Below are 12,699 nucleotides of genomic sequence, written 5' to 3'. Positions count from 1 at the left end.
GTCAAGAAGGACTTGATCTCAAAACTAGTGTTCTCTTCAATCTTAGCAAATTAAATTACAAATCTGATGAATGAGCATTGAAATCAGAATCAAGATCAAACATATTCAACTGTCTGACAAGCTGCCCAGGTGCTCCTATTCACTGGTCTAGGCCTACTGTCTCCAGACAATATTATTATGTTCCTTTTCAAAGATCTAACTTGGAGAGAACTCCAAAGTGTCCTTTCAATTCTGATTATATCAATGACTAGTTTACATATCAAAGGATTGTCCCTCATTACTTCAGGAAGAGCTTTGAGGATTTCTGAGGATATCTCACTTTTATTAATCTGAGTCTCCACCTTCTGCAGGCATAAATTTGTGTCCATCTATCTACTACTTTTGTGGGTACAACCGCCATGGCAAATCATTCTTTCACAGGCTGACATATGGATGTAAATTTACATCTGTCTGTATACTTCATTGGTGCAGATGCTTTTTGAAAGTTATTGAATCTTTTCCAAATTTTTGAATGAAGGTACTCTTATTTTTGCTCTATGTACTCTAAAGTACATAGTACTTGCTTTAAAAATTTTTTTTTTTGGTATTTAAAGTATGAAAGGCAAGATAAAAATGCAGCAAATGTTGGAGGTTACCAAAAAAACAAATTTGAAAGGGGTGTGCATCTGTGTACCTTCTAGAATGATTATCTAATTTGATTATTAAATACCTAAACAATTACAACAATATCTTGAACCTTTTCCTGGTATTTTAGTATTCATAAAATTTAGCACTCCTGAATAGGACAAGATACTTTTTCCCCCTCAGCCAAATAGGTCAAGTCTATTTATGTTCTTAAGCAGCTACAGGATCTCTTTACCTAGTACAATGTTTAATTTGAGAGCACTTACCTCACTCCAAACTAATTCATCTGCATTTTGACTTGGCATCTGAGACCTCATTTTGCTCTAGCCTGGGAGTCTCAGAGAGGTGGATCCCACTTAGCTTTTTTTTGTTTAATGTAGAATCCTAAAATGAGAATAAAATTTCCAGCAATGCTGCAGTGCTTAGGGCTTTCATTTATAATTTCTTAGTTTTAGAAATTGTTCTCATTTTCTGCATGCCTTTGGGTATATGTGCCAATTTTAGATAAATAAAAGAAAAAATCCTTACCTTCCCACCATTAAGAAGATTATTATCTAGAAAGATAGGTCAGGAATAAAAATTCAGGTTTATGACAAACCCTGAAAGTCAACTAATAAGACACCTGTCTGGTCTTCTTTTGGCTTCAGAATTCACCATCCCTGTGAGTGCACTCTAGAGTAACCTGGAGTGTGGAGACAGATAGTAAGAGACTATAGTGCTTAAAAATCAATAAATTGATTTCAATGAATCTGTTGAGGTATTTGAATGGAATGTAAAGATATGCTACAGAAAGCTGAATATAGCTTATCTTAGAATAAGAGATAGATTATGATCTTTAGAGGTTGTCCTGTCTAGCTTCTTGTCTTCAGGCAGGAAATGATGCTCATGAATGGTACTTGGTCGTCTCTTCCTTTCTCAGAAATCTGTTGGAAAGGAGACCCTTAAGGGTATCTGGACCTACCTCAGTTTATGTTAATCCAGAACAACTAACATGAGTAACTTATTTTGGGGGCTTGTAGTGATGTGTCATGGGACAGCTTTTCTTATTTTGCAATAGATTTAGAATTGTAGGCTATCTAGTCCATTGCTTACCCAGTCTTGAATCTTTTCTTGCCCCAACAAGTGGTGATCCAGTTTCTACTTGAGGATTTCTAATGATAGAGAAATTCTGGTCCTATGTTGCTTTTATATATTTCTGACTGTTAGCTAAGCTTTTACTAATTGGTGGTCCTTGATATATAGAAATAATATTATATTTATAATCAGAGTCCCAGCACTGACCCTTAGTGTCCATGGATAAATCACTCAACTGCTATAATACTAAAATTTATCATCTGTAAAAAAAGAGATCATATCTTGTACAACCTATCTCAAAGGATCAAAAGAAATAAATTGCTTCTTCAATCTTGAAGTGTAATATAAAATTTTATACTATGATGCTTTTTTTATTAGCATATCAGTGTGAGTATTTCCTTTATCAAAATAGAACCAAAACAATTCATGACCTCTCTTCTGGTGTATCTTTTATCCATTTTCTCCCATTGATTGCCCATAGAAGATCTAACCAACTTTTTGAAGGTTGTCCTTTAGCTCTTTTTTATATAAGTGTTTTCTCATATGACACAATGTGGACTGAGGTATTTGGGTCCAAATATAATGATTCTACTGTTATAGATGATGAAAATTATTTTTAAGAAAGATTATTAAAATTACTAATGTATTTTATTCCCCCTCTTTTATCTAACTTCTGCTATCCATTTCTGAATGTACTTGCAATTAGATAGTTAAATTAGATCTCAGTCATGGCATTTTTGAGTTATTGGATTGAGTCAAATTCTGTCCCCAGCCCTCATCATTGCTCTATTTTTCCTTTTCAAGTCCAAGAAGAATGAGTCTAATGTCTTTTCCACCCGTCTTCAAATATTTGATGGTCATCATCATTTTTTCCTATATACCATATTTGTATGATTGCAAATTATGGTACATTTGGAGTATTGGGGGGGGAAGTGATCATTACTTCTTAGAGGAGCAGCTAGGTGATGCAGTGGATATAGCACTGATCCTGGAGTCAGGAGGACCTGAGTTCAAATTTGACCTCAGACACAATACTTCCTTAGCTATATGACCTTGGGCAAGTCACTTAACCCCATTGCCTCAAAAAAAAAAAGAATTTGTGATAGAGGAGAGAGAAGTTGTACAGAGTCTGACAGTATCATCTTTTCTACAGGTTTTGACAGATCAGATTTCAAATGCTTCAGTTAATGGATTAATAAGATCCCTTTCATTCAATGTATAGTTGTGAAGTCTGTCCAAAAGAGAAGGGGAACTCTCATGAATCATACAAGAAGGGAAAAAATAATTAAGAGAAATGGAGAAATGTCCAAAGAGATGATTATAGAGGAAAAGGAAATTCATTGACCAACTTAGATTTTTAAAATACATGTATAGAAGGTAGAAATAAAGGCACATAGTAGAATATAAATCCAAAACATAGCAAAGTCCTGTAAAAATAACTAGAACTTAGAATTCATTGACACTGATAAGGGGAAAAACGGTTAACAAAAATTAGTGAAGTTTTAAAAATGTTATATTGGGGGAAAGATGAAGGGAATAGATCATTATTCTGCATGCATGGGATGATTAATGGGATGATCATTATCAAAGAAGACCATTACTTCCAGGACGTGATGCCAATGACAAGCACATGAACTGGATTTAAATGAGGAAATGCTTTCCTCCCTTTCTGACTAGATTTGGGTCCAATGGCCAGATTTGAATCAGGAAAACTGGAAATGTCTCTGGTTGTGAGGCAATCAGGGTTAAGTGACTTGCCCAAGGTCACACAGTTACTACATGTCAAGTGACAGAGATGGGATTTGATATTATAATGAAAGACTAAGAAAGATAAGGCAGAGATGACATTTGCTTTTTTCCTGCCAAAGAGAACAATCTTTTGACAGAAAGGACAGGACCTACACAGGGTTAATAAAGAGATCCTGAACAAATTTAAAAAAAAAGAATATAAGTGAAACTTGAGACTTAAAGTCCATTTACCTAACCAGTCTTCACTGGTGGAGATTGATTCATGCATGTTTGACACCTTGAAGGGTGGAGTTGGTAAAAACTTGTGAAAAAAGAGATTATTAGGTCTCCTGGGCTTTCAACTTCCAGACAGAAGACAGTGGGTTCTAGATTCTCTTCAGGGTGAGGCCCCTAAAGAAGAATATAAGGCTCTTGGATGGGAATTATCCTAGAATCTTGATCATAAGGGTTTCTTCCCAGAGTCTTTCTTTCCCTTTAGGGATAACCCTCCCTGAAGAGAATATGGAACCCCATATTTACTCTTTGGATAATAATGCTGTTTGTCCTTTGTTCTTGAAGAAGACCATGATATGAGGGAGATGATGCCATAACATGCATATGAATCTGACTTGAATAAGAGGCTGCTGTGCAAAGTCACCAACCTCACTTTCTACTCCAGAGCCCTCTAGGTCTAGTGGTCAGATATGATTGGAGATGGCTCTGGATGGTAGATAATCAGGGCTAAGTGATTTTCCAAAGGTCTCAGCTAGTAAGTGTCAAGTGTCTGAGAGGAATTTGAACTTAGGTCCTCCTTATTCCAGGGCACAGGGTTCTCTATCCACTGCTACCTTCTAGCCATCCAGCTGCCCCTTACTCTCTGGAAGTTGAAAATCAAAAGACCAGTCAATATGCCTTTTCTCCCAAACTCTCACCAATCCTTCCACTCATATAGACAAGGAGCACCAAGTAATACATCTACATTAATGAAGAGAGTTTCATCAAAAGGACTTATCCAAAGCCCATTAAAAGCCTTTTATGAGTTCAAGTCACACCTTAAAGTACAAAAAGAAAAGTCAGATGAAAGGCAGAAGGGATTAGTGGATAAAGCTCTCTTAACATAAGGAGGACTCTAGTTAAAATCCTGCCCCTGACACTTACTAGCATAGTGACCTTGGTCAAGCTTTTTATCTTCCCTGTGTCTAAGTCTTTTCCTTTGTAAAATCAAAGTGTTAGATTTCATGACCTCTAAAGTTCTTATCAGATGTAAATCCATGATCCTTTCTTATCATTAAACTTTATTAAGTAATCTTTGAGAAATAATAGATAATGGTATCCTGAGTTTTCAAATAAAGAAAGAATGGAGTCTACATATGCCAGGGATGTTGACTATAATTCTTGAGGAATCTGATGCATTATTTCATACTCATTGCATAAAAGGAAAAACAGATAGATTAAATCATAGCATATTCACAGATGGGTGATCTGCACTAAATTAAGTAGTTGAATCCCCATCATGGTAATTACTGCATCAAGGTCAGCTTAAAAGAAGGGTACTTAGGCATTTATTGGAGTTGGTGCTGAGCTGTATAACATTAAAAATTAATAATTTGTATGAAAATACAAGATTTACAAGTAATATTTAGATGACATAAAGCTTGGAGGATAACTAACAGTAAGATAAGAGTTAGAATCCCATTTATTGTATATACTGGTCAAATCTAATAAGATAAAATTTAAGAGTCAATTTTTATAGTCATCTTAAAATAAATAATTTTTCAAATCCAGGATGTGACAAGGTATGTAAATAATTAATGGTTCCTAGGGGGCGGCTAGGTGGCACAGTGGATAAAGCACCGGCCCTGGAGTCAGGAGTACCTGGGTTCAAATTCGGTCTCAAACACTTAATAATTGCCTAGCTGTGTGGCCTTGGGCAAGCCACTTTAACCCCATTTGCCTTGCAAAAACCTAAAAAAAAAAATTAATGGTTCCTAGATAAAATCATAGATAAGCTACATAAGTTCATAGATAGTTAATAGATAATAGTTCAAATGAAAAATATCTGGAGATTTTAGTGTACTTTAAGCTCAGTATGAATCACTCCATTATGGTATCTAAGAAAGATAGCATACCTAAGAAAAATATAGTAATTATGACTTGAGAGGTGATATTTCTTTTATAGTCTTCTCTGAACAGACCATGATCAGATCACACCTGAAATATGATGCTCTGTTTTAGGCTACATATTTAAGGATGAACAGTGATAGCCTGGAAAGCACACAGAAGATGACAACCAGACTGATGAAGAGGTTCAAGATTAGGCCATATTAAGAAACTGAAGATGTTTAGCTTGGGGAAGAGAAGAATTAGAGTAGGAGAGATGTTAGAACATAATGGCTGTTTACACTTTTTTAAAGGGCTGCAAGGGATTAGACTATTTTTCTTTTTGAACCCAGAGGACAGAATTTGGAATTATGAGTAGAAAAGAGTTTGAAAAGAGGCAAATTTAGGCTTGATATAAAGGGGAGAAAAAACCTTTAATGGCTAAAGTTATCCATCTAAAAAGTGTAATGGGATTCTGCAATTACTTTCCATCACTGGAAGTCTTTAAGGAATGGTTGTATGTGTAGTGGATATGATGTAGAAGGGATCTTTGTTCAGGTATGAGTTAGGTGAGATGATCTTTAAATTGTTTTCCAATTCTGAAATTTTGTGACTCATATTGAATTTTCTGACCATTAAATCCAGAGGTATTTTGGACAAAATATTTTTCTATGCCTACCTTATCCATCCTACGGAATTTATTTTTTGAATGCAAGTATAACAAATCATTTTAAATTTTAACTTAAATGGATTATTATTCAAGTTCACATTAGATTCAGCACTTAATCTATTTCTTTGAAATATTTTTGAACCTGACTCTTTTATCCAACATTTTAGCTTTTGTTCCCAATTTGCTGTCATTTACACATTTGATAACCTGCCATCTGTCTTCATCTTTGATAAAATATTGAGAAGAATAGAGTGAAGGATGGAGATTCAAGGCATTCCAGGAAGAATTCCCTTCTTGTTGCATTTATTTACTGATATTCTTTGAATGTGCTCAATAACACATTTCAAACTTACTTGCTCTGTCAAATCTTTAAGTGCCTATATAAAATCCAGATATATAGCACAACATATCCCATATTTAATACTAGTCATAGGTTAAATGCTTGGGTTTAGAATTGCAAGAGATTATGTAGGTATATCTTTTCATTTTACAGATTAAAAAAAACAGATCAGCAGAGGTTAAGTACTTGTCCAAGGTCATACTAGAGTCCTTTGACTACAAATTCCATGCTATCTTGTTTAATAACTTTAAAGAAGAAAATAAAGTGGATTTAGTATGATCCTTGTATAAGGAATCGTTTTGTAATGCTCATTTTCATTAAAAATTTTGGCTTATAAGGGAGCATTAGCCTCCTTAGACAATGAAAATTCAAGTTTAGATATTAGGATAGGTACTCATGAGAGAAATGATTATTAATAATCAATTACTAATATATATATGTATATGGGTATTCATAGTTTTTCCCTACTTTATCATTCAAAATCCAACCTCTCAAGGACATTTCTGACTCTGCCCAAAGAATTCACCATAACCAGACAATCTTATCCCACTCTTGGTCATTGTTCATTGACTGGGTGGAGGTGGATTCCTTTTAGAATTGACCAAGTTTACTGTTTTGGCTTGTGACCAGTCTCTTTGTCTAACAGTGACTTGATGTCACCTCCCAAAGATCCTCATTAGAATAAGTCCATCTCTCATTATAATCATTCTATCATTTATTGTTAACCAATCAGAGTTGATTTCTACTTGTCAGACACAACCCCTTCTCCAAGGATATTTAAGTATTCAGAGGTCTCCAAGGTTCATCTTTGACCTCATTTTATTGATTATCTGCTAGCTATAATAAATATTTTTTTCAGGTTTTGTTTTTTTTGCCAGGCAAATGGGGTTAAGTGGCTTGCCCAAGGCCACACAGCTAGGTAATTATTAAGTGTCTGAGACCGGATTTGAACCCAGGTACTCCTGACTCCAAGGCCGGTATTTTATCCACTATGCCACCTAGCTGGCCCATAAATAATTTATTAATTAAAGAGATACCCAGAAATTGTATCTCTTAGACTTTTCATTCGTCACACCTAGAATTCTAAAGAAGCAGAACCTTGGAACAAGATCTTCTAGGGTTCTTATTAATAGAAAAGAGCACAATAGTTCAACTTATCCCCTAGTTAAAGGATTTTTATGGGGAACAAATGAGATAATATATATGAAGTACTCTATAAACATTTATTTACTATATGCACATTAATTCTATTACATTTGGGTCCTCCTTAGTCATGAAAAATGTACTCTCATAGGGCAAATGAGAAAATTAATATTGCAACAGTTTTTAGACCTTATTTAGACCTTATTCAAGTAAAAAAACAATCTGGGCAAAACGAACCTATATTTCACAGTCCAGTGCATGCTTTGATTGCTCAAAAGATTTCTAGCAACAGTGGAGATGACTGCTTTAGAATAGATATATTTTCACTTTAGTTCAAATGTTCCAGTTGGATCTGGTGCCAAGACTAGAGTTAGGGATATGTCAGATGAGGGACAGATAATTCATTACAGCTCCACTTACCTGAATGTCTCACATTCCTTCAATTTGCTCTAATTTCCTTCCCTGTCCAGATTTTCTACTAAGAAGTTTTACAAGCTGCTTGGTATTACATGTTGCTGCAGGACAAATCAGAAGGTTGCTGTGTTGAAGGTAACCTCAACTATTTTCTGGGAAGAATTGAATTACTGTGGTATCCTACGATGGCTTGATGATTATTTTCTTCTCAATATTTTACTTTTGAAATTTTAGCAAATCTCATGGTACAGTGGAGTGTATTCTATTGCCTGAAAAAATTCCAGTTTAGTAATGCTGGGAGTCCAGGTTGTATTAATTACTACTGATGTAGGAAGGCTTCCAAGCCTTGTTTCCTATCAGCAAAGCAAGAGATGGATTTCTGTCTTATGGCTCCTTCAGAAGTGCCCATTAGGCAGCGGAAAGCTAATGATGCTTCAGAAAAGGTGACCTCAAATAACCATGTGAGGCAAACATTCAGTCTCAATGTAACCTAGCAATGGCCATTGTGGGGCAGCAAAGATCCCAAGTTTTATGTCTGACCACTCCTCCTTGCCACCCTCCCCCATCAGTTAGATGGCAAGAAAGGGCATGGGAATTTAACTCTTTGCATTTTGCTCTCATTTACAATTTACAAAAGGGAGCACAGGACTAGGGAAGGGAGGGGGTGGAATGCAGTCCAGCACAACTAAAGAGGGCCCCCAATCAGAGTAGTCGTTTCCTCCTGGCAAACAACCAAAGTGTTTTCAGTTACAAAATCAGTGGCAGGAAATATGACCCTGGGCACTGGCAGACTGGCTAGTAAACCAGCCCCAGAAGGACTTATTTATTTAGTCTCATCAGGAAATAGGACAACTGGTGCAGGGAAGGCTTTTTCAGTAGCAATGCCTTACAATTTAAGGGCATTCCAATAGTATTTAATGGAAGTCATAAAATGAATATTAGAATGGTGGAGTTACACCCTCAGCCTGAAAACTCCTCATTGACCTAGTTTTATCTCCAGTCTTTGAACTCCTAAAATTCCCCTTTTCCCAAGAAGTCTTTTTTTTATTTTTATTTTTATTTTTTTAGGTTTTTGCAAGGCAAATGGGGTTAAGTGGCTTGCCCAAGGCCACACAGCTAGGTAATTATTAAATGTCTGAGACCGGATTTGAACCCAGGTACTCCTGACTCCAGGGCTTGGTGCTTTATACACTATGCCACCTAGTCGCGCCCCCCCCCCAAAGAAGTCTTTAATTGAGAAGTATAACTACTAAGCAAAGTCATTTTAAATAGGCAGATACATATATTTTAATTTTTATTTTATTGCTATCTTTTGTGTTATATTTATTTTTAATATGTTGTTTCCTGTTCACTATTCAGCAATATATTCCTTAAGGCAGGTAGGTGTCACAGTGGATGATGATTTGGGTCAGAGGTCAGGTGGACTTGAAATCATATCTTAGCCTACTACAATTTCTAGGGGTATGATCTTGGGCAAGTCACCAGACCTCTATTTGTCTCAGTTTCTTTCAGGGTAAGATGGGGATATTCATAGCACTGACTTCTCAGGATTATTGTGAGGATCAAATGAGGATTTGTAAAGTATGCTGTATGGTAAGAACTACACAAATGTTAGCTATTACTAATGGGAAAAAAAGGTTAAAGAAAGAGAAGAGAAATTAATTTTTTAGTTAAATTTCAGATGTATATACTTAAAAATAAATTTTATTTAACAGAATTTCAGAGTTTCAAATATGTTTTTGTTTATATTGATGTTTCTTAATGATCATCAAATTCCCAAATTCACAATAAAAAACTTCAAAAAATTTTTAAAAGTATTTTGACAAGGCTAACCAACACATTATTCTGTAGGCAGCAAGATGATGCAATGAATTGATAGAGTTCTGGGATTGAAGTCAAGAAAACCTTAGTTCAAATCTGGTCTCAGATGCTTACTAGCTGTGTGACCCTGGATAAGTCACTTATCCTTGTTTCCCTCAGTTTTCTCATTGATAAAATGAGTTAGAGAAGGAAAGGAGAAGCTCTGGTTTCTCTGCCAAGAAAACCCCAAATGGGGTCACAATGAGTCAGATACAACTGATATTGCAACAACAACATTCAGTAAATATTTATCAAGTACTATGGGTGCTAGTGCTATGTGTGCTAACTGGGGACACAAAACAATTCATATTCTAATAGAGGATACAACATTTAAATAATTGACTAGAAGCACAATATATGCAGAGGAAATAGATCTTAATTCCTTGGAGGGGAAAGCAATAGCAACTGAGAAATGTGGGGAAAGAATCCTGGAGAAGTTAGGATTTGATCTGGGTCTTGAAAGAATCCAGAACCATAGACGAAGACCTGGAGCCTTCCAGGCTTGGAGTGTCACAGGTGAGGAAAAAGCAAAGTGAGTGGAAGGAAGTGAAGTGTTAGAAGATCTGAAAAGAAGGCAAGGACCAGATGGTGATGAGTATTAATTACTACACAAATAATTTGATATTTGATCATAGATATAACAGGGAGCAACAACAATTTGTTGGTTAGTTTTGCCAAAAAACTTAAAAAATTTTTGAATTTTTTCATTGTGAACTTAAGAAAATTGATGATCTTTAAGACATCAATATAAAGAAAACATATTCCATTTGAAACTCTGAGATTCTTTTATATATAAAATTTATCATTAAGTATATAAACATATAGAATTTAACAATAAACAGCAGACCTATACTTTTGTTTTTTGTTTTTTGCAAGGCAGTGAACTTAAGCAGCTTGCCCAAGGTCATACAGGTAGATAATTATTAGGTGTCTGATACTGGATTTGAACTCAGGTCCTCCTGACTCCAGGGTAGGTGCTCTATCCACTGTGCCTTCTAGCTGCCCCAGACCTATACTTTGGATAATTGTTTTGTCTGACAAGTGGAGGATGGATTGGAATGTGGAGAAACAAGCAGAGAGAAGAACCTTTGTTGTTGTTCTTTATTCATTTCTGTTGTTATCTGACTCTCTGTGATCCATTTAGGATTTCTTGGTAAAAATACTGAAATGGTTTGCCACTTCCTTGTCCAGTTCATTTTACAGATGAGAAAATTGAAGCAAACAGGGTTAAGTGATTTGGCCAGGGTCACAGAGATAGTAAATGTCTGAAATCAGATTTGAATTTAAGAAATTGAGAAGAATCAGAAAAGTATTAAAATTGTTCAGGAGAAGGTGATAAGGACCTACACTAGGTTGATGGTTGTAGGTTGTTTGTCCTTTGTTTTCCAAGAGGCCTATGACACTGAAGGTAATCTTATGAATTAGATTTAAGTGATTTAGGACTGTGCAAAGTCACCAGCATCACTCTTTCCTCCAGAGTCATCAGGATCCAATGCAAGATTTAGATCAGAACAACTGAAGATGATCTTGAATACAGTAGGAGACCTTGGCCTTTTAAAGCCAAGGTCTATGTCAGATCTCAGTTTGTCTGAGACTATGGGACTGAAGAAAAGAGTGATGAGAATGAATGATGTTATAAAAGTAGGAGCTACAAAATTTAGAAACAGAATGGATAAGTGAAATGAAAGAATGGAGAATTGAGGATGATTCCAAGGTTAACAGTAAAGAGGAATTTGGAAAGTGAGGATGGCATGGGATACAATGAATTCTGTTTTGGACATGTTGACTTTGAGATGTTTAAAAGGCAGGTAGCAATGTACTGGAGCTCAGGAGACAGAGTAAGGCTCTATACAGTTAGAATTTACACATCACAACTTTAAGCATAAGGAATTTAATTAAGAACATTTTTTTGCAGTTTTATGGAAGTCTCGACACAGAAAGCCAGTAGAAGACACAGAAAAAACTCTGAAACTCAGAAATATATATATATATATATATATATATATATATATATCATGTTATAGTATTATATAATACAATATATCTTATCTTTTAATGTCATAATATAATCAGACATCTCTGATACAAATGGAGGGCCAAAAAATTTTAATGCAGATTTTCCAGATTGTAGGAATGTCCCAACTCCTGCAATATAGAAGTTATGACAGCATATGTATAATAAAGTAATATTATATCTATATCTATATCAATGTATTTATGAATATATTTATAGATATATATAGTACATAAAATAATATCTCTTGTCATGGAAGTAACCTGCTTCTAAGAGAAGGCATTCTTTATTCCCATATTGTGTAGCTAGGAATAGTCTCTTTCCATTTGTCCAGAATAGACTATTTCTTTACATGACATCCAGAGAGGATGAAGATCCGAGTTTACCATAGTATAGGCACCAGGGAGCTAGTGAGGGGAAGTGAATGGCTTACCTTCCTTGTATCTTCTCTTTTATATCCCTTGGCTCCCAAAATTGGCTGCAGCTTTATCTTAGCTCATTCTGTTTCCTTTGTCCTTTTCAGTTCTAGGATAAGGTAGTGGTATACCCAATGGACTTTGGAACTTGAGCCATTGTGACTTTGGAGCCATAATTCCAGGACAGATCTGTACCTAGCCAGTCCTAAAGAGAAATCCTAAGAAACCAGGGTACTCAAAAATTTGAATCCACAAGAGGAGTTTGAACTTGGAACTCAGTGGAAATGTACTATATATGACCTGAGTTAAACTATGA

General features: G+C 35.4%; 1 long non-coding RNA gene across 4 annotated transcripts in view; it reads right to left on the bottom strand.

Moving 5' to 3' along the window:
• LOC141491214 (uncharacterized) overlaps nt 1–12,484 on the bottom strand; it is a 100,391-nt gene extending 87,907 nt beyond the window's left edge. Inside the window, exons 1-3 of one of the 4 annotated variants that reach the window (XR_012469529.1) lie at nt 8,100–9,053; nt 1,153–1,306; nt 891–1,008 (exon numbers count right to left, since the gene is read on the bottom strand). This is a non-coding gene — a long non-coding RNA (uncharacterized LOC141491214). Of the gene's footprint in view, nt 1–890; nt 1,009–1,152; nt 1,307–8,099; nt 9,054–12,400 lie in introns of those variants that run through there. The other 3 variants (XR_012469528.1, XR_012469530.1, XR_012469527.1) reach the window with 3 other exon arrangements.
• Nucleotides 12,485–12,699: the final 215 nt, after the last annotated feature.

This window comes from Macrotis lagotis, chromosome 6, assembly GCF_037893015.1.
Source record: "Macrotis lagotis isolate mMagLag1 chromosome 6, bilby.v1.9.chrom.fasta, whole genome shotgun sequence".
NCBI classification, from domain to species: Eukaryota; Metazoa; Chordata; class Mammalia; order Peramelemorphia; family Peramelidae; genus Macrotis; species Macrotis lagotis.
This window is presented reverse-complemented; position numbering and strand designations above follow the sequence as displayed.